Source organism: Symphalangus syndactylus, chromosome 12 (genome assembly GCF_028878055.3).
Source record: "Symphalangus syndactylus isolate Jambi chromosome 12, NHGRI_mSymSyn1-v2.1_pri, whole genome shotgun sequence".
NCBI lineage: Eukaryota > Metazoa > Chordata > Mammalia > Primates > Hylobatidae > Symphalangus > Symphalangus syndactylus.
This window is the reverse complement of record NC_072441.2, coordinates 48,220,395-48,243,321: the sequence shown is the minus strand read 5'-3', so window position 1 is coordinate 48,243,321 and position 22,927 is coordinate 48,220,395. Positions and strand designations below refer to the sequence as shown.

Here is a 22,927-nt window from a genome sequence, read left to right as displayed (position 1 = left end):
ATAATGGAAATATTCAGATTTTAAAACAATGACGTGAATTATGGGAACAGGTAAACCATCTGGGAAATACTGCTATTATAGCAAAGGCTATAAACACTTATTTGTAACAGTGGCATTGAGAGATTACAGCTACTAAAGAGTGTTTGGTTATTCAAAACATCCCTTGACTATATGACTTCCAAGAAAATATCTCGTCAGAATTGTGAACTATGGGAGAAATCAAAACCACTTTTGTCTTTAAAAAGCCACATAATGAACCCACTAATGAAATTCTAACAATATACTTCATACTGAAGTAGAAAAATACCCAAAAGGAACAGCTTCAGCTTCAATTAGGTGGAAGGATACTACAAAGATACTTGAACTTTGGTGCATTTTTATGTGGTTATTTGGTAACATTGTTTAGGAACTACCAGGTCTTAATGCAGTCCTGCATATTACATAAGCATATAATTTATACTATATGAAAAAATAAGACAAGGACTTATTACTAGGAACCATAAAGACCAATCTTAGTTAATTTTTTAAAGATTATATTTTATAAGAAAATGTGTGCAGCTATTCTCTTATGGTGAAAAGGCTTTGAAAGTTTAAAAAATTATGGCAAATAACCAATATTAAAATTGTTTTTCTCACAATGAGATATTGTGCATGCAAAAAGCCTTAAATAATAAGCCGATGTGTTATGATACCAATATCTGTAAAATATTTGTTTGATGATAATCCTGACCACCGCATTAAAAAAAAAATTTAAAACCATCGTGCTTCTGCATGTTCAAAGGTAAATCAGAGGAATTAAATCAGAGGTTTATATTCATGAAGAATGTTGTCACTGAAATGTTTTTCACATCATTTTTACAACTTGAGAATATTTTTAGCATCTGATTTTTTTTTGGCCAGGGTCATCATGTCATGTAGGCATGTGTTATCTCTACATAAAAGGAAAGAATTAATATGTATTTTTATGAATTCTTAACTAGAAATGTCTACAGAGTTGGCTAATTTATACACATTTAATTAGATATAGATTTCTAATATTTTCAGTTCTGTATAATTTAAGCTTTCTTTATTGGAGTAAATTTATTAGATACTCTTTTTTAAAAAGTTCATGTGCTTTGATCAGTCAATTCATCTGCAAAATTAGGAATAAAAAGAAAAATATGAAATAATCAGAAACACAAAGAATTGTATACAATGAAATTAAGACAGAAAAAAACTATTATTGTTTTGAAACTGTTGAACATGATGTTTTTAAGAATTTTTAATGATATAAGAAAATGCTCAAAATATAATGTTAGGTGAAAAAAGAAAACACAGTATACATTCTCAACCACAAAATTATATGTGTGTGACTATATAGAAGTATGTGTGCATGTGTGTATGGATGTTATGAAATTAAAGTATATCAAAATGTTAATAGTGATTCTTTTTGAGTGTTGGGAACACAGACAATTTTTATTTTCTTTTTTATGGCTTTCTGTGTTTTCCAAAACATCTACCATCATAGTTTTCTACATGATCAGGAAAAAACCTCATGTGAGAACAGAAAAAGAAAAACATGTTTAGAAAAGTTCCTTACATAATAATTGCTAGCAAGAAACAGAGTGATTACTATATCCAGGGGCTTTACACAGGTATCTTGTGTGGTCTTCACAGCAGCACTTGGAGGTCGGTGTTAGCGCCCCTGTTTTCGAGACCTAGAAGAGCCCCAGGCTCAGGGAGATTAAGTATGTTGTCCAAAGTCATCCAGCTTTTGTGTCTGGGCCAGGATTTGATGCCACACCTGTCTGATGAGAGGTGGGAATTATGGACGTTCTCGGGTACAACCTGCTCCACATTTCCTTGCCAAGTGTAGAGCTCACTCAGCAGCCTTCATCCCAGCGAAGGTGTGAGCAGCAAATGAGAGTGCATAGGTTCATTTGCTGTGTCTACGGTGCTTTTAAACTATGACATGTTGGATTTCAGCACCCAGACAGGGACCCTTAAAGGACCCCTGTAGAGTCCCACCTCATTTTAATGAGAAGTCAGTCTCGGGGTTGAAGAAAATCTTTTATTTATTAGAAGTTACCTACGCTAAAATGAGTTCTCTGTGTGGGTGGAAAATTGCTTGGTTAGAAATTGAATTCTTGATTTGCATCCAATCTTTTCTAATAATCCATTTAAGGAAAGGGAAGTACTCCCACACGGGATGGATTTATAAAGTCTTGAGAAACCTGTAACTCTCTGAGTTTATCTAGCAAATAGGCCTGTCCCTGACTCAGCCTGCCCAAGTCAGGAGGCTTGTGGGAATGCGTGAGCTGCCTAAACAGATACCAAAGCTCTTATTTCATCACCAAAACATCTTCTGTAAGGCAACGTTGAGCTCCGACACGAAGACCAACTTGGATAGGATCCTCAGGGTACAAAGCTGCTTGGAGTGACTGCTGCTCTATTAAGCGTATCGGATCTCACCCATGACCCCCTCCCTCCTAGCCTTGCTATCACCACCTGCCCCCTCCCCACCCCACCCCACCCCTCCAAAAAACCAATCTGTGGCTGGGCCTGAAGTCTCTTTGATGAGGATGAAGTTTTTCATTGATGATTGGAGAGACAGGCTAAATGAACATAGTGCCCAATGATATGATTTAAATTCCTACCAAGGTGTCACCTGTCCAATCCTTTCCTGAAAGCAGAGTGGGAATGAAAGGGGAGAACATGAGGTGGGGAGTTTGTGACCTGCAGGAGAGCAAAGGACCCAGAATGGACAAGTCCCTTGTCAACACAGAGCACTTTCCATCATTTCCTGCTTCTTGAACCCAGACAGACACAGAAAAGACCTGCAAGAAAGGGCATAACCTAATTTGCGTAGTGTCCATGAAGGTCATGGATGTAAGATTTGCAGTACACTGTGGGGAGAAGAGCCATAAACTATGTAGGCATCACTTAACTTTGGACAAATCACTTTACCTCTCTAGGCCTCAGTTCCCTCTTCTGTAAAACAAGGTTGAACTGGACATTTTTCGAGTTTCCTTCCAGTTCTAAAGGACTGCCGCCCCAGGCTTCCCTAAATAATCTGCTCCTGCTTGGATTCAATAGAACACTGGAGATGCTTTCTCTTATCCTCCTGGAGTGAAGAGAGACCCATGAGGACACCTGATCCAGTTCTCTGAGGCCCTCCTTGTCCACACTTGGTTGTGTGTGAGTAGTAGAAAGCATCAGACCTATCAGGGTGGTTGGTCTTTGCTGCCTATTAACTGTGTGTGACTTAGAAAATCTTTGCACCTCTGCTCCTTGATTACTAAAAGTGAGCAATTGCAATTGCTCCTGCCTGGCAGAGTCAGGGGGAGGTTAGAGTTGTGGGTAATGTGATTAGAAGAATGCCTGGCTCATCATAAGCATGCTCTTGTCCTTGGCTCCTTTCCTTCCTTCTTGCTGGCTAAGCCATGTTGGGCTGTATGTGTTAGGAGGAGGGAACCCCAGGAGCTGCTCCTGAGGTGTATCAGTTAGGCAACAGAGTGAGACCTTGTCTCTACAAATAATAATAATAATAATAATAATAATAATAATTTAAGTTAGTCAGGTGTGGTGGTGCATGCCTGTAGTCCCAGCTACTTGGGAGGCTGAGTTGGGGGGGTTGTTGGAGTCCTGGAAGTCAAGACTGCGGTTAGCCGTGATTGCAACATTGCATTCCAGCCTGGGTGACGGAGGGAAACCCTGTCTCGTAAGAAGAGAGAGAGAGAAAGAGAGAGAGAGAGAGAAGGAAAGGAAGGAAGGAAGGAAGGAAGGAAGGAAGGAAGGAAGGAAGGAAGGAAGGAAGGAAGGAAAGAAAGAAAGAAGGCTGGCTGGCTCCTGTCTCAGCTACCCAGAGTGCTAGGATTACAGGTCTGCACCACCAAGCCCTACAAATTTAATTTCTCTCTGATTAGCAATCAGAGGAATGAGATTGGTGATTTGCTCCCCTCTATGAGACCCAGTTTTCCATATTCTAACCTTCTTCAAGACCAGCTCAAGGCCTACCTCCCTTGGAAGACCCAGACCCCTCTCATCCACAGAGATCATACAAGGTGCATCCTGAAATGCATACTCACCATGCACTGCCTTGCAGGGCTAGATGAACTTTCAGATGAGAAAGTTATGATTCTTCCACTAGATGGGGATCTCCTTAAGGTCAAGGGTCATGTCTTCTCGATCTTTATCTCCACTCCCCACTCCCAACCCATCCTCAGAAAAATGCCTAGCACGGGGCTTGGCAATGGTAGGCTCTCAACACAGGTTTGACTCTGAATGAATGCATTCCTGGGGACTCCAGTCAGCTGTGATAATGACCACCACGAAAGCTGAGGTGTTTGCTTAGTCATCGCCACATTGCATATTTTTCAGCTTAATTATCATGTAATTTCTTCATATCTTCCAATAAATGAAAGACAAAATATATCTTTGGGGGATGTATGCATGTGAAAATTAACTCTCATGAAAGTCCTTGACTTACCACAAAAATTCAAGAAATGTACTTCTTACACATGGACACAGGGAAATACTGATCTTCCTGTCATGTGCAAATTAGGAGCCCTTGGACAGAAGAACTGAGTGTGAACCCCAGTGGAGTGAATATTTGTATTTGTATTACTGTAAATTTTATAGAATCAAATTTCTTAGTGGGAAACCTTACTGCAGTCATCAGTTCTGGTAACTGCTTCTGATTTAATAGTTTACGGCTAGCAATCTCAAATAGCAATGTAATTCAGCCATCTACCTCAATGTTTTTTGTTTGTTTGTTTGTTTGTTTGTTTTTTGAGATGGAGTCTCGCTCTGTCGCCCAGGCTGGAGTGCAGTGGCGCGATCTCGGCTCGCTGCAAGCTCTGCCTCCTGGCTTCACACCATTCTCCTGCCTTAGCCTCCCAAGTAGCTGGGACTACAGGAGCCCATCACTACGCCTGGCTAATTTTTTTTTTTTTTTTTGTATTTTCAGTAGAGATTGGGTTTCACTGTGTTAGCCAGGATGGTCTCGATCTCCTGACCTTGTGATCCGCCTGCCTCAGCCTCCCAAAGTGCTGGGATTACAGGCGTGAGCCACCGTGCCTGGCTTTTTTTTCTTTTTTTTAGATAGAGTCTCGCTCTGTTGCCCAGCCTGGAGTGCAGTGATGCAATCTTGGCTCACTGCAACCTCTGCCTCCCAGGTTCAAGCAATTCTCCTGCCTCAGCCTCCTGAGTAGCTGGGATTACAGACGCACGCCACCACACCTGGCTAATTTTTGTATTTTTAGTAGAGACGGGGGTTTCACCATGTTTGTCAGGCTGGTCTGGAACTCCTGACCTCGTGATCCGCTTGCCTCGGCCTCCCAAAGTCTTGGAATTACTGGCGTCAGCCACTGTGCCCGGCCCTACCTTGATGTTTATTTTGCAACTGTGCACTGAAGAAAAACCACACAGCTCAAGTGAGTGGGTCAGTGGGAGCTCTGCGGAGATCTTTTATAGCTGGCATGAGGGAGTATATTTTGTTTCAACTGCTTTGAGCATTTTCACCCTAGTATTCTTGTAGCCATTCTCTGATAGCCCAACTCCAGGTTCTTTCTATGGAGCATCTTGGCCCTGCCCACTACTGTTCCTTTAGCCCATTTCTGCAGTACGTGAGATATTATGTATCCTTTTTTGGCACTGCATCTTTTGTACATATGTGGCAAGCCACCTTTGGCTTTGGCTACTAGTTAAAGCCTAGATCTCTACACTTATCCAGCGTCATAAATGGGAATGCCTCACTCAGTTGAACAGATTGTGCACTGCATTGCTCCAGGGAATGCATGTACATGGACCATGGTCGTGCTTCTAGAGCTATATTGGTACAATCTCCATGACACTCCAAGAATGACCCATTCTCATAAACTACCTGTCAATTTCTCAGCAAATGCAAGCTTCATTGAGAGGCACTGCCAAGAGCCATAAAGCATGCCTGATCCTGGGTACTCCAGGTTTGTTTCTGGGAGTGTAGATCTGTTCCTGCTACTCTAGGTCTGTTCCTGGATCCGTTCGAAAGAAAGCTGCATCTCGGCACCACACTGTTCTGGCCCTGCTTTTATATTAATTATACTCTGGTTTAAGGCATCAACCACACTGGAAAATGTAATAAGAAGCACTCTGCTCCTTGTCGCTGCAGCTTTCTAGTGCTCTGAACTGAGGACTTTGATTACAACCTCTTCAGAAAGGATAATGGGAGAGCTTTCTCTCTGATCTCGGTATTAGGAAGAGTTATTACGTTTTTCCTGAACAAATGGTGTGATTGGATTTTATAGACGGGTACTGTAATGGGCATAACTGAAGCTGTTTCATGTGTGTGCTGACTGTTAGAAAGTGGAGCGGCAAGTTTGTGGCTCAATACTAAGCAATATAAAGACCTTGAAGTGTGTGCTTCATGCCTTTGCCTCACTCTTCTTCATCTGCATTCATTCAACAACAAGTAGTTACTGAGTACCTGCTACCCACCAAACACTGTTCTAGATACTACTCTGAAAATACATTTTAAATAGAGCAGAGGTCTGAGAAGCACTGACTGAGAAGGTGCCATCTGAGCAAAGCCTGAAGGAGTGGCGTGTGCTGTCTAGATCCCCGGGGAAGAAAAAGCATCCCAGAGATAGGAAACAGGGAGTTCAAAACCCTGAGGCAGGAGCGTGCCCAGCATGTTGAAGAAACAGCAAGGAGGAGGGTGTGGCTGGAGTGGAGTGGGTGAGGCAGCGATAGGGTCCCAGAAGTAACCGGAAGCCAGCTCCTGTCGAGCCGCAGAGGGCTTTGCTGTACTTGGGCCTTCACACTGCGTAAGATGAGAAGCCATTAGAGGGTTTGGAGCAGAGGACTGGCATAACTTCAAAGGATCCCTCTAGCTAACGAGCTGAGAGCAGACATAGGAGACAGAGGTAGAAGCAGGGAGACCACTCAGGAGACTCCTGCAGGAACTCAGAGGAGATGGTGTCCTGAGCCAGCGTGGTGGTAGGTGGGAAGACGTCACATTCCGGGTAACAGGATTTGTTGACAGATACAGTGTGGGGCACGAAGGACAGGAGGGGGCCGAGAATGACCCTGAGAAATTGGAAGGATAGAGTGTCTTTAACTACATGCTCTCCCATGAAGGGAATCTGGGGCAGTAGATTTGAACACGCTAGGAGTGAGGGGCCTCTTAGACCCCAAGTGGAGATGAGTGAACTTGGGTTTCAGGTAGACATCTGGCTGAACAGAAACACACTGCTGGTATTTGGAGCCATGGCCTAGAGCAGATGACAGAATAAAGGGCAGGTGGGGGTAGAGTGAGGGTGGAGAAGAGGCGCTCCCGGGGCTGAGCCCAGGGACAATGCAAGGCTAAGAGTTCTTCTAAGTATCCTACCCTCTTTCTTAAAAAACCTAATTTCCTAGGCTAGTATTTTACAAATCTTATTCCATTTTATTCAGTTCTATAACCCCCTGAAATTCTTTTCAGAATAAGACAAATGTATTTGAAAGCAGTGCAGTAATAGTAATATCAGTTCATCCCTTTGAGAAATATTTGTTAAGTGCCAGTTATGTGTCAAGCATTAGGAGCTGGGGATAACCAGACAAAGTGCCTTTCTTGTGAAACAGAGTATATTTGAGGGGAACAACAGACACTTGACATGTAGATAAACACATAATTAGGATAACATCGGCCGGGCGCGGTGGCTCACGCTTGTAATCCCAGCACTTTGGGAGGCCGAGGCGGGCGGATCACGAGGTCAGGAGATCGAGACCACGGTGAAACCTCGTCTCTACTAAAAATACAAAAAAAAAAAAATTAGCCGGGCGTGGTGGCGGGCGCCTGTAGTCCCAGCTACTCGGAGAGGCTGAGGCAGGAGAATGGCGTGAACCCGGGAGGCGGAGCTTGCAGTGAGCCGAGATTGCGCCACTGCACTCCACCCTGGGCGACAGAGCGAGACTCTGTCTCAAAAAAATAAATAAAAATAAAAAATAAAATAAAAAAAATAAAAATAGGATAACATCAGATCCTAACAGGTGCGATACCAGATCATAACAGAAACTAGGACAGATAAAGGGGTAGAGAGTAATTCAGGACAGGGAGTGGTGGCTTCTCTGAGGATATGCTACTTGAACTGAAACCTAGGTGATGAGAAGGAGTCAGGCAATGTTCTGGCAGAAGAGCACTCCAGGATAGCACAAAGGCCTGGGATGGGAATGAGCTTGGCTTGCTGGGGTGAGTAAGTAGGCTGGCCTGAGTGGCTGGAACACAGTAAAGGAGAGCCGTGTAGGAGGGGAAGGGGCCAGGTCATGTTGGGCCTTGACAGCATGGCTTTTAGTTCAAGTGCACTGGGAAGCCACTGCAGACTTCCCAGCAGGGGAGGGATGTGATGTGATTTGTCCTGCCTGCTGAGTATAGAGCCCCTGAAAAGAAGCAGAGAGACTGACAAGGAGGTGGTGCCATGGATGAAGAGCCGGATGGTGGCACTGGACTGGAATGCGGTGTTGCAAGTGGGAGAGAGACTCAAGTGTATGTTCAAGGCTTTGCTCAGGGATTGAAAGAAGGAAGGGAGAAATTAAAGCTGACTCCTGAGTTTTAGCTTCAGCAAGTGGATGGATATGGATGCTCTTTCCTAGATGGGGCAAGCTGGAAGAGGGGCAGGTTTCCTGGAGAAACAAGAGTTCTGCTTCAACTACATTAGCCTTCAGATGCCTATTAGTCACTTTGCAGCTCTCCATGTTATCTACGTGGAAAGTCACACGTTCACTCAATTAATATTTGTTGAATGAGTGAGCAAATGCCAGTCCTTTAGAGATGAGGAAGGCCAGACACAGAGTTATAGATTGGCAATTCAGAATGACGCCAATGCTGGAGGAAGCAGTTTCACTGATGTTTTCTTGATCAGTCATCTTAGCCACCTGCAGAGGCGTTGGCTGGGAAGTATTTTCCTTATTCTACAGGTGAGGTGTCTGAGGCTCTAGAGGCTGCATGACTGCCCATTGTACCCACCGATAGGGGCAGATGCAGAAATTTTTCCTATGTCTTCTCATCCCAGGCTAGTGCCCTTTCCAACATCCAACACCAAGCTCTTGTCAGTGTGCCTCCTGTCACCTGGGAGAGTTGCATTGGAAGGTGCCCATGTGATGTGGAGCCAACCCTGGCCCTTGTGGCCCTGGTGACTCTGGCCACACAGAAGCTGTGAGACCCAATTCCAGCCTGAAAGTGGCCTGGGCCATCAGTAGACAACCTGAAGCTGGCTGGGACTTCCTAACAGGCCTGACCAAGTTCTGTGACAAGAACAATGACACCCACAAATAAGGCTCCCCCACCTTGCCCTGGTGAGTCAGAAGCACCATGGGGGAAGGCTGGTCCAGGCTTCGGAATGGAACTCAGGCCAGGTTTCTCCTGCAGCAGACAGGCCTCTTCTCTGGGTGGTTTGCATCATTGCAGTTCATTAATTGGGGGTGGGGGGTGGGCGTGATGCTTTTCCCAAAGGTGTACTAGTTTCATGTCCAAATTTCCAAACTTACTATCTCACACCAGCTTGGCATGTTCCCCTTAAGATGACTGGGTTTTGTAAATTTCCACATCAAAGGCAGAGACATAGATTTTTATTTTTGCAGGTGCAAGTGATGCATTAAATAATAATCATTGCAGTGAGTCTTAGACTGAAGCATAAGAATCAATGGGGAGAAGAGGTGGTATTGTGCCCTGGTGGAAAGCTTGCAGTCTGAAGCTAGACTGCCTGCGTTTCACTCCCAGCTCTGCACTTAATAGTTCTATGCCTTTGGGAAAGTTTCTTAATCTATCAGTATCTCAGTTTACTCATCTGTAAAATGGGGACAATAATAGTACCTAGTCATAGATTGTGCTGAGGATTAAATAAGTCAGTTTATGTAAAGCACTTGGAATGGTGCCTGCACATATTAGTAGTATTTTATAGGTAAAAGCTACTATTATTAGTAATAGTATTTTTTTTATAGGTGGGTAACTTGTTAAAAATGTCAAGTCCAGAGTTATACCCACGGCCTTTCTGTTTCAGTGTATGTGGAGTGAGGCCCAAGAATTTTGTACAAGCATTAGAAGAGATTTGGGATGCAACTGGACTCAGGTGACACTTGGAGAAACCCTAGTCTATGAGGCAAAAATGAACATACAAGGCAAGGTGGGAGGTACTACAGGGAGAAAAGTAGGAATAGATAACAGTGTACACATTCCTGCTTCATAATTTCATACTCTTCAGCGTGGTAGGTTTAGAATGGAATCCAGCAGGCTCTCCCAAGGGATACAAAGATGGTCTCCAAACAAAGTAGTTTAACTGTGTTACTGATTTTTCTCATATTACCTAATTACTTTATTTATTTTGTCTCCCTCTGCCAGATTTTTAAAATTGAGATATAATTCACATACTATAAAATGCAACTTTTTAAAGTGTACAACTCAATGGTTCAAAGTATAGTCACAAAGTTGTGCAATATTAGTACTGTATAATTCCAGAATATTTTTTATCACTTGAAAGATCCTTATTTGTAGTGAAGCCCACTCACGCCTCACTCTCCTATGTGAGGCAGGCCGGGAACGCTGCCCTGGACCTCCAATGATCCTGTAACACACAAAGATAAACAGGCACTTTCTTGGAACCAGAATTTAAACTTCCTTCAGTGATCTCAGGACTAACTCACACACAGGGTGTGTCCTGACTGCTGGGGGTTTACTTGGAGTCCTCAGTTGCTCAATCACAAGAATTTCCAAGTGTTCCCAGTCACCAGTTTCAGGACTAGGGCACTAGATTCCTGGAGGTCTGGGAAAAGGGAGTACCTCACTAGGCAAATCAAAGCCAAAACTTGGTCAGAAACAGATTTGACTCTCACTCACAATCCAAACCAGGAATCCCCCGGAAATAAGATCACAAATCTGCTTATGGATATTCTGACTGATTCCAAAACCTTAGTTATTTGGAAACTCTGATTCCAAACTTGAATGTTTCTTTTCCATGCATGCTTTCTCATCCTGTGGGCAAGAATCATGATGAATTTACTGTTTTTAGAGCTTATTACTACTCTAATCTCAAGCCAAGGTATATTTAAAAAAAAAAAAAAAAGGTTTGCCATCACTCATGTGATATTCTGTTCTGTCAGGGACTTCTGTCAAACCATGATTGCTGGAACAGCTTTGCCTCTCTGGAAAGCAGCTTGCTAGAGAGACTTGGGGTAGAGAGGGAGGGTCATGGCCAGATGCCGAAAGCAACATTTACATATTTAGTGAAGGCCCAGGCTTTACTCCTTAGTAGCTACGTGATTTTGGATAAGTTACCTAATTTCTGTGAACCTCTATTTCTTCCTCTGAGAAACAATGATAAGGACACTTACCTCAAAAGGCTGACTTGAAGCACAAGCAAACAGTGGACATGAGAACACTTGGTAAACTATGAAGTGACCCACAAAGAAGGGTATTGTCATTTTACCCTTTCCTCTAATCCTCAGTGGAACTTTCCTTATCTTTTCAAATCTCCTCCCAGACCCCAATCCCAGACCCGAGGAATAATTCCTGACATTCAGCAGGTATTCAATAAAGGTTTTCTTATCTGGATGAACAAAATATTGAATAGAGGAATGGATTCAGTCATTTAACAAATACTTGTTGGGTGCCTAGTAAGTTTCAGAGACTATTGTAAATACTGAAGAAATGGCTGTGAACAAAACAGACAAAAGCGCACGCCCTCATGGAGCTTCTGTGCCGGAAAGGGGAGAGAGACCCTGAACACACCAATCATTAAAACATAGGATGCTGACTGGTGGTGAGTCCTGTGGACAACAGCATAGCAGTGAAAGAGGAGAAGGGGTGGTGGGGGTGGGGTTAGGCTCTCAAAAGGTGGGTGTGGTTATTCCTAAGAACTCCAATTCACAGCTCCAAATGCTGAATTCTTTGGGGGATGAGTTAGCTTTCCAGGGGACACTTCTAAACAAGTGTCATCTTCCTCCCCACTCAGCAATCACTCTGGTCCCAGGCACCCAGCGGCCAGGCTCAGGGTCAGAAGCCAGGCAGCAGCTGTGAGGGAAAGCAAGGACAGCCAGGCAGATGGAATGAGACCCAGGGGAAGTATTCCAGGCCACCCAACCCTGGAAATTAGATCACCTTGAGAAAGAGTCTCCACTTTGCTGTGTCTAACAAGCCCTGCACTGTGCTTCCTTGAGTAGAACTGGATGGAGACCAGTTTCATACACTTCAAAGCCCTTCCCCGTTTGCATTGTATAAGTGACACGTGCCTGTCCAAACTCATCCAGACTAACAGCTGCTAATTCCCTAGCAATCCTGCTCTAATGATTATTGCATGGAATGGAATTAATCATAGCACAGAAGCACAAGCTTTTATTTCAGGGGAGCAGGATTTCAAAATTCTTTCTCCACGTCTCTCCTGCTACTCAGCCTCCACCTGGACCATCCCTGACCAAGCTCAGTAGGAGACCCCCTTCCTTCAGCAAGCTCTCACTGCGTGACGGCAGTGTTGGGAGTCCTCTACCAAAATAATAGTATTCACCAAGCTTACACTTACAAAGAGCCATCATGGTTATTTCTTGACTTTATGGAATCATTCAGTTTCTGCTGCGTGGCAACTGCAGTGGGAAGCCTGGACAAACCTAGAGAAAATGATTTAGAATCACATAAGAAAGCCTTGTACATCTGTTTGAGGATGGCAAGTAAGCTGTATTTTGCACTCCAGTTCCAAATGATTGGTGTTGGTTCTGTGCAACACTGGTCTGTGAAGGAGCTCAGGCAGCCTGTTGGAAGGAGAGTGGGGGGCGATTAATTAGTCATGCTGCCATGGATGAGATACAGTAAAGGGGCACTCCCTTACTCCCTAAATGGGCGTTCCATCTACAATACCATCAAAAAGAATAAAATACTTAGGAATAAATTTAACAAAAGAAGTGCAAGACTTGTACACTGAAAATTACAAAATTACAAAATACTCTTGGGATTTAACACACCTCATCTGGTTCCAGCTTCTTATTCTACAAACGAGGAAACGGATATTCAGAGTTGAGGTAAGTCCAGCAAGATCATACAACCAAGGAGCAGCAGGGTCGAATCCAAAATCCAGCCCTCTAGCTTCCCATTTGAGTGCTGTTTTCAACATCAACTCTTTTTTCACTCTCTCATAAGGTCTGTAGAGGGCTGATTTTTATGAGGCAAGGAGAGATTAGGGACCTGGCTGGTCTGTGTAATGCCTGATACATGGTTCATGATAATCAGCTGCTCCTCGCTCCCAGTCTGGTTTCTGATCTCTCTGCCCCCTCCCAGCAGGACTGCAAACCACAAGCTGTTGCAGCCCCAGCAGGAAGAATGAGGGGGCCTTCCCATACAGAAATCCCCAATGATGCCCTGGGGGCCTGGACTCCTGTTCCTGTGCCTGAATTCCCTTCTCCCTGTAATTTTATTCCCTTCATCATTCTTATCATCCCAGTTTGGACAGGCTCGAACTTGTGATGGTTTGCTTTTATTTTTCTCTCAGAGTGATGTTGATATAAAGTACATTTATTTCTATTTTAAAACTTAGTCTTCCTAGCTAAACTGATTTATTGTGTGGGAAAAGACAGTCACATGTGAATGTGACTAGAAGGAAGAAGGGACCAGAAAGCTTTTTTGTTTTGTTTTATCAAGAGATTACCTTCAACTTAAAAAATAGAATAGAATAAACCTTTGCTCAACTGATACATTTACCTTTTGCTTGGGACCAGGACCTGGCCTAATGCCAGGCTTTCATGCTGGTCATCACCTCCTCCTGAAATGCTCTACATCCTCACCATGCCAAACTCTGTTCTTCCTTTATGTGTTTAAAATCCTCCTTTGACTTGGGGTACAATGAAGAAGATTTGTTGAGTTCAACAGTTATTGAGAGTCTACCATGTGTTTAGCACTGGGCTTGGCACTCAGGATTCAAAAAATGAGTACAGGCTGGGGTCAGTGGCTCACACCTATAATCTTAGCACTTTGGAAGGGAGGCCAAAGTGGGCAGATCGCCTGAGGCCAGGAGTTCAACATCAGCCTGGCCAACATGGTGAAACCCTGTCTCTTCTAAAAATACAAAAATTATCTGGGCATGGCAGTGGGCACCTGTAATCCCAGTTACCTGAGAGGCTGAGGCAGGAGAATCGCTTGAACCCAGGAGGCGGAGGTTGCGGTGAGTCAGGATCACACCATTGCACTCCAGCCTGGGCGATAAAAGTGAAACTCTGTCTCAAACAAACAAACAAACAAAAGAGTACTACAATAAGGCCTCCACCTTTGGGAAAAATAACTGAGCAAACACAATGAGCCAGAGAAAAAAGGCTAAGCCTCGCACCCTATTACCTATCTATCCCATTTAGTTCTCATCCTGAAACTGCTCTTCTTGTGGTCATGAGCTGTGTGTCTTTTGTTCTCCACTCTATCCTCAGCACCGAATGCAGTGCCTGGCACAAGACGCCCAGGAAAGAGTATTGACTGAACAACTGATTTCCTACAACCAGTCTGCAAGGTAGACATCCTTTTTTTTTCCTTTTTCACAGGTGAAGAATTAACGTTGATGGAAGTTAAGCAACCTTTCCCAAAGTCTCATAGTGGTAATGTCTTGGGTAATTTGTTTCCAAATTGTGCTTTTTTTCCTGTATAGGACCCCAAGCCGCTTCACCTTTCCAGACTCAGTTTTCTTTTCTTTTCTTTTCTTTTTTTCTGATACAGAGTCTCATTCTGTCTCTCAGGCTGGAGTGCAGTGGCGCGATCTGGGCTCACTGCAACCTCTGCCTCCTGGGTTCAAGCAATTCTCTGCCTCAGCCTCCCGAGTAGCTGAGATTACAGGTTCGCACCACCATGCCTGGCTAATTTTTGTATTTTTAGTAGAGACGGGGTTTCAACACATTGGCCAGGCTGGTCTTGAACTCCTGACCTTCTGATCCACCCACCTCGGCCTCCCAAAGTGCTGGGATTACAGGCGTGAGCCACTGCACCCAGCCCAGACTCAGTTTTCTTAATTGCAGATTCAGAGGAGAAGGCTGGATGACCCTAAAATCTAACCAAACTCTGAATTTCATAACCAATGCCCAAAGTTGGTAGTGGAATGCATATACTCATTTTCCCTGAGAGAGTACTTATTTGTCTTGTTTTTATTTTTTTAACATGCATTTCTTCTGCACATGTCATTACACTACCAGCTCTTTGAGCTTAATGTTTCATTTTGTAACCGGTTTGTACTACTCCCAGATCTGTGTTCTGTGCTCAAGGACTTCTCAGACATTTTAAAGTTCACGAGTTTCTGTAAGCCTACCTTATCTTAAAGACTAAGTAAACCATGTGCTACAGTTCCCGACACCAAGAATTTTTTGTTTTCTCTCAAGGACAACCCTAAGCTTTGGGTGCTCTATGGCAGGCTTCAAATAATCTCTTGCCTTAAGATGGAGAAAACATTTCTTGGAAATAATGATTCTTGATTTTGAAGAGGAAAAAAACAGATTTTGAAATTTTGTAGGATCATACAAAAATCAATTCATTTCTATACACTAACAATGAGCAAACAAAAATATAATTAAGAAACAATTCCATTTACAATACCATCAAAAAGAATAAAATACTTAGAATAAATTTAACAAAAGAAGTGCAAGACTTGTACACTGAAAATTACAAAATACTGTTGAAGAAAATGAAAGAAGATCTAAATATATGAAAAGACATCTGATGTTTGTGGACCAGATAACTTAATATTAAGATGACCACACTCCCCAAATTGATATACAAGACTAACAAAATCCCTGTCAAAATCCTAGCTGGCTTTGTTTCAGAAATTTTTGACAAGCTGATACTAAAATTCATATGGAAATCCAAGGGACCCAGAATGGCCAAAACAGTCTTGAAAATGAGGAACAAAGTTAGAGGACTCACACTTCCCAATTTCAAAACTTACTGCAAAGCTACTGTAATCAAGTCAGTGTGGTACTGCTATATGGATAGATATATATAGATGAATGAAATCAAATGGAGAATATAGAAATAAACCTTTGCATTTATGGTCAATTAATTTTGACAAGGGTGCCATGATAATTCACTAGGAGAAAGAATACTCTTTTTAACAAAGTGTTCTAGGATAAATGTATATGCACATAGAAAAGAATGAAGTTGGATTCCTACCTTACACCATGTACAAAAATTAACTTGAAAAGATCAAAGACCTAAATATAAGAGCTAACACTAAAAAAACTCTTAGAAGAAATTTTAGATGTAAATCTTTATGACCTTGGATTTGGCAATGGTTTCCTAGACGTGACACCAAAAGCAAAAGCAACCAAAGACAAAAATAGATAAGCTGGATTTCATCAAAATGGAAAACTCTTGTGCTTCAACAGACACTGTGAAGAAAGTGAAAAAACAACCACAGAGTGGGAAAAAATATTTGCAGATCATATATCTGATAAGGGTCTAGTATCCAGAATACATAAAGAACTCTTACAACTTAACAATAAGAAACACAAGTAACACAATTTTAAAATGGGCAGAGGCTCTGAATAGACATTTCTCCAAAGAAGATATGCAAATGTTCACTAAGTACATGAAATTCTGCTCAACATCATTAGTCATTAGGGAAAAGTCAAAACTATAATAAGATGCCACTTCATACCCACTAGGAGAATATACTAGAAAAGAAAGACTATAATAAACATTAGTGAGGATGTGGAGAAATCAGAATCCTCTTCTATTGCTGCTGGGAGTGCAAATGGTGCAGCTACTTTGGAAAACAATTTGGCAGTTCCTGAAAAAGTTCAACATAGAGTTACCATATGCCCCAGCAATTCTACTCCTATGTATATACTCAAGAGAAATGAAAACATAGGTCCACATAAAAACTTGTACATGGATGTTCATAGCAGCATTATTCATGATAACCAGAAAGTGGAAAGAGTCCAAATGTCTATCAACTGATGAATGGATAAACATAATGTGATGTATTCATATAAGAGAATATTATTTGGCAATAAAAAAGATGATGTACTGATTCATGCTACAACATAGATGAGCCTTGAAAACATTATGCCCAGTAAAAGAACCCAGTCACGAAAGATCACATATTATAGTATTACATTTATACGAAATGTCTATGAAAGGCAAATCTGTAGAAACAGATCTGTAGAAACAAATCTGTAGAAATAGATCAGTGCTTGGCTGGGGCTTGGGGGAGTTGGAATGGGAAGTGATGGCTAATGGGTACAGGTTTCTTTGGGGAAGGTGGTATTCTGGAATTAGATATACAATCTATAAACATACTAAAAACCACTGAATGTTATACTATAAAATGTGAGTATTATGGTGTATAGATTCTATCTCAGTAAAGGTGTTTGAAACAAATTTTGTGTAATCAAAGAAAATTCACTACAGAAATAAGAAAGGCTAACTGAAAATCCCAAGCTAGCCCCATTCTTAGCATTCAGAAGGCTCCCACCTCCATTGTAACAGGTCATACCCATAGAACTCTAATCTACATGAATCCTCAAAGCTTGGCTTGTCCACTTAGTCAATGATTCTTCAAGCCCATTTGTGATACACCCTCTGGGTGATCATCCAACCTGTGCTTAACCAGGATCATTTTACCTCCTTTCAAGCATTTATTGAACATCTCCTCTGCACTCATGTCTGCGCTAAGCATTGAGAATACATTGCATTGTTATCTCCTTAACGCAACAAACATTTATTTGATTATTTGTAATATATAAGACATTTTACTGGTTTCTATTCATTTCTGTTTATTCATATCCCTTTTAGCTTAGATTCTCCTAGAAGTGGATCTTCAAGCAAAGATTCAAGATCTGCTTCTAGAGAGAGTGTATTTGGGAGGTGCAAGTAGTTCTTGCCAGGAAGTGGGGAAGGGGTCCCTAGAAGGAAAGGGAGCCTATGAAGTCAGCTGCCACAGTAAGCCACTAGAGCTTAACCCTAGAAACTCTGGGGAAAGATACAAAACACATGCTGAGAAATTATTCCACCTGAGGATGAGGAAGCTGGGATATTTAGATATAAATTGCAGAGCTGCTGCTGGAGATGTGTTCATTCCACAGCATCTAGACTATGCCGCCTTCCCCAGTTTCTAGTCAAGAGAGGGGAGAAACCTCAGGAGCAAATGCAGGTTCAGGCAATTGGTTGGCAGGACTTGTCCAAAGGATAAGGGTGGGACACTGAGAGCATCAGCTGCAATACCCTTCTTCCTTTCACAGAGGACTGAGGATGGTGTACGAGAATACACAAAATGCAGCAGAATGCCGTGAGTTATGTAAAGGTGAAGAGAAAACCAAAGATAAAAGGGAAACTAAGTCTTTATGACAAGGCCAAGGCAATGACTATCTTCCTAGTAGACTCAGAAAACAGATGCTGCTTCTGTTCTCAGCTTCAACATAAGCCTACATTCCATCACACACTAAAACACAGTTTCATGAAAGCAGTTCTCTAGGAAGTCAGCTGTTTGCAGTCCAGATACAGAGCTCTCTGATTCTTTTTTTTTTTTTTTTTTTTTTTATGAGACGGAGTCTCGCTCTGTCGCCCAGGCTGGAGTGCAGTGGCGCGATCTTGGCTCACTGCAAGCTCCGCCTCCCGGGTTCACGCCATTCTCCTGCCTCAGCCTCTCCGAGTAGCTGGGACTACAGGCGCCCGCGACCGCGCCCGGCTAATTTTTTTTTAAATTTTTTTAGTAGAGACGGGGTTTCACCGTGGTCTCGATCTGCTGACCTCGTGATCCACCCGCCTCGGCCTCCCAAAGTGCTGGGATTACAGGCGTGAGCCACTGCGCCCGGCAGAGCTCCCTGATTCTTGCTGAGCAGGATCAACATGCATGGCTGGGAAGGAGCAGTATTAGAGGATGCAGTCTTAGGGCGGCAGCGCATGACGACCTCTATGGCTGTCGGCAAGTCTGGCTCCAAGGGTCCAGCTGAGAGTGGGGGATCCCTGCGGTATGGTTCCCTAAATGACTCCTCACCTGGAAACATGCTCCTGAAGAAGATCCTGGCGCTACCTCCCTGCCAGACTGGGTGGAAACTCTCACTGAAGCCAAGAAGGAAATCAGGGCGCAGCCGGCCTCCGGCCCTGCCAGTCTCCCAGTCTCATCCCGCCTTGCCATTGGAGTCCTAGTCCCGGCTGAGGGCGTCCCTTGGAAGCTGTGCTTGAGGGCGGCGGGAGTGATGGGCAGGTAAATGCTCTGCTACTGTTGCCTGATAGAATCACCAGCATTGCAGGGGATTCTCAGCCACTTTTTCTCTCCAGGGCCACCTGATGACACTCTTTCACGGGCCTTATTTCATCAGAATTTCACAACACCCTATGGCAGGCAGGCGGGGCTACATCCCTCTCCCCAACTGACAGAGGGAGAAACCAAGGCTCAAGTTCACATCAGCAAAGAGAAAGAGCTGGAGCTGACAGCCAGGTCTTCTGACTTAGTCCAGGGTTCTTTCTGAGGTAGGAAACTTTCCTGTGTACTCATCCCTAAAACAACCGTGGCAAAATTATTGTCAGGCTACAGCTCCACCAAAGTGTCTGAACACTGGAAACTGCTTGTTTGAATTGGGAATGTGATCTCATCTGGCTGCAATCTACATGGCCTTGCTATTCAAACATTTAAAAATACAGGTGATTTTTTTTCCATTATGAAAGTCATAGTGCTCATTATAAAAAATGTGCTTAGAGTGGATTTGTGGATTTTTGTGCTTTGGAAGGAAGGCCTTCAGTTCATCCATTCTTAGGGGAAAGATGATCCCGTCTTAAATGAATGAATGTTCTCAGGGAAAGGTGATGCCAAGGCCTCATATTGTATTTCTAGGAAAGGGTAGACCCATCTCATTCTCTGAATCAAGGTCACGGTGGTATTGTGATTCTAGGGCACAACGGGCCCATCTCACTCTTCAGAAGGGTAAACAAGTCCCAACAGCTTGAGGTTCTGGCTTAACAGGCCGTCTCACCCTTGCCAGCAGGCTGGTGAGCATTCTTAAACAGAATGAGAGCTTTTGTATAAAACAGCTGGGCGGGATGGCTGTGCTGCAGTGGGGAAGGAATCCCTCACTGATGTCTCAGCTGCCCAGGAGCCCATCGCTGAGAGTGGTCTAACAGTGAGTTTGCTGTCCTCAAAGTGCCCCAATGACAGGACCGAGGGAGGGAGTGCTCTGGGGAAGCATTCCAATGACCAGGAGTCATGCCTGACCAAATCCCTGCCCCTGCCCCTGCCCCTGCCCCTACCCCTGCCTCTGCCCCTGCCCCCACCCTAGGGCCAAGCTAACCTGCTAGGGTGCCCTAATGGAGGTGAGAACTCCCTGGACCCCAGAGGGCCCAGCAAGGTGTGAGGAGGTGACACTCCACAGGGGCTCTGTTCTTCATACCTCCTCAACACTCGAGGACACTCATAAGGCCCAGTATGGCTGGGCCAGCATGGCAGGGAACAACGGCTAGAATCCCATTTCCATATCTGGAGTCCAGACAGAAACTGTCAGTGCACCCTGAGCCAGGAGCTGTGAGGACGAGACATCAGTCTGACAAAATACAGAAGAGTTGCCAGGATCCCCGCCTGCATCTCCCATCCCAGGAGGCGCAGCTAAGAGCACTGAGTCCTAGTCTCCAGCACACTCTCCCACCCTGGGCCTCCCTGAAGATGGGAGGGAGGGTGGCTCCAGCTCTCTTTACCACTCAGGAACCTAATGAGAGGGCACTCCACCTTTCTTATTCCCTAAGTCAGCAGCATCTTGTAGCACCTCAAACTGGTCATAGTCATCTAGGATTTTGAAAGCCAGATACCTGCCATGCTGATAAGATGTTTATCAGTGGAAAGGGTAAGTGCTGGTATCAGCAGAGCATGTGGGTGGAGGCAGGCAGCAGCTAAGGAGTTCAGATCCTAGCTGCGGGTGAGTGCAGGGCGTGTGTCCTGCGGGCTCTCCTGCTTGGGGCGTAAGTGGGATTGAACAGCTTTCATTTGGCCCTGCGGACATGATCAATGTCCAGTAGTGTTTTGGCTGCTCCCTTTCATGGTTGACAGTAAGCTGGGCTTCTCCCTACTCCCGTGAGGCAAGGTGATGGCTTATGATTGAAGCTTGGCTGGTGTATTGTGAGGATCGCATGCATTTGTTAAATTAAGTTGAATTCAATAATATGTAAGCCACATGTGGTAGGAGAATAATTGCTCCCCAAAGTTGTCCATGCCCTAATCCTGAGAACCTGCAAAAATGTTAGGTTGCATGGAAAAGGGGAATTACACTTGCAGGTGAAATTGAGGTTGCCAACCGACTTGAAGATCTAAAGATTATCCGGGATTATCTGGGTGGGCCCAATGTAATCACAAGTGTCCTTAAAAGTGGAAGAGGAAGGCAGAAGAGAAGCCAGAGTGGTGCAGGGAGAAGGTCTCAACCTTCCATTGCTGATTTTGAAGATGGAAGAATGGGCCACAGACCAGGGAATGTGGGAATGTTGGCTACCTCTAGAACCTGAAAATGGCAAGGAAATAAATTCACCTCTGTGACCTCCAGAAAGGCCTAAGATCTTGATTTTAGCTTAGTGAGTCCCACGTTGGACTTCTAACCTATAGAGCTATAACATGATAAAGCTGTGTTGTTTTCAACCACTGTGTGGTAATTTGTTACAGCACCATTAGAAAACGAATAAACTCATCCTTTTTGATGGCTGCATAGTATTCCATGGTGTGTATGTGCCACATTTTCTTAATCCAGTCTATCATTGTTGGACATCTGGCTTGGTTCCAAGTTTTTGCTATTGTGAATAGTGCTGCAATAAGCATGCGTGTGCATGTGTCTTTATAGCAGCATGATTTATAATCCTTTGGGTATATACCCAGTAATGGGATTGCTGGGTCAAATGGTATTTCTAGTTCTAGATCCCTGAGGAATCGCCACACTGACTTCCACAATGGTTGAACTAGTTTACAGTCCCACCAACAGTGTAAAAGTGTTCCTATTTCTCCACATCCTCTCCAGCACCTGTTGTTTCCTGACTTTCTAATGATTGCCATTCTAACTGGTGTGAGATGGTATCTCATTGTGGTTTTGATTTGCATTTCTCTGATGGCCAGTGATGATGAGCTTTTTATGTGTCTTTTCCTTTGAAGGGACATGGATGAAGCTGGAAACCATCATTCTCAGCAAACTATCGCAAGGACAAAAAACCAAACACTGAATGTTCTCACTCATAGGTGGGAATTGAACAATGAGAATACATGGACACAGGAAGGGGAACATCACGCACCGGGGCCTGTTGTGGGGTGGGGGAAAGGGGGAGGGATAGCATTAGGAGATATACTTAATGTTAAACGACGAGTTAATGTGTGCAGCACACCAACATGGCACATGTATACATATGTAACTAACCTGCACGTTGTGCACATGTACCCTAAAACTTAAAGTATAATAATAATAAAAAAAGAAAACGAATAAACTGTGCATCAACAAATCTTCAGAAGCAGCTCCCCAGGCTTGAAGAATGTTTCAGAGTTTTCAGATCTTTGCTCCAAACAAGGCAACCACTCTTGCTCCATTTTTAAGTTTCTCCAAATTTTGTGTTTCAAAAGGAAGACACATTATTAAAGTTTCTAGAATTCATGGCTGCAAAAATGGCTTGAAGAGTCTCAAGTAGGTGGGAAACAAGTATGATAAGATTTTGTCTTTCTTCAGTCACCCCTTTTGCCCATCCTGTAATGACCATCTTAAGTATATTCCACAATCTAACAATCACATTCATTCAGTGTCCAGCCCAGTCTGGTTCAAAATGCCAACCTCGGATCCAATTTAAATCTCATTTCTTCCCTCTCCTTGGGAAAGTCAGCCCTCAGCGTGGGATTTGAGGGAGGTCGAGTGTGTGGTCAGTCCTCTTATTCTTCACTTTCCCTTTCATGGGTTAAGTGCCTCTAGGTTGGAGGGGGACAGGGACCATCTAACATGGCCAGCCACCTGTCTGTGTGGGATGTTTCTAGTG

At 43.6% G+C, this 22,927-nt stretch overlaps 1 long non-coding RNA gene across 2 annotated transcripts in view; it reads left to right on the top strand.

Moving 5' to 3' along the window:
- Positions 1-22,173, top strand: part of LOC134734122 (uncharacterized) — a 194,889-nt gene extending 172,716 nt beyond the window's left edge. For both annotated transcript variants that reach the window (XR_010117485.1, XR_010117484.1), the window contains 2 exons: positions 14,392-14,471; positions 22,065-22,173. This is a non-coding gene — a long non-coding RNA (uncharacterized lncRNA). The remainder of the gene's footprint in view (positions 1-14,391; positions 14,472-22,064) is intronic.
- Positions 22,174-22,927: the final 754 nt, after the last annotated feature.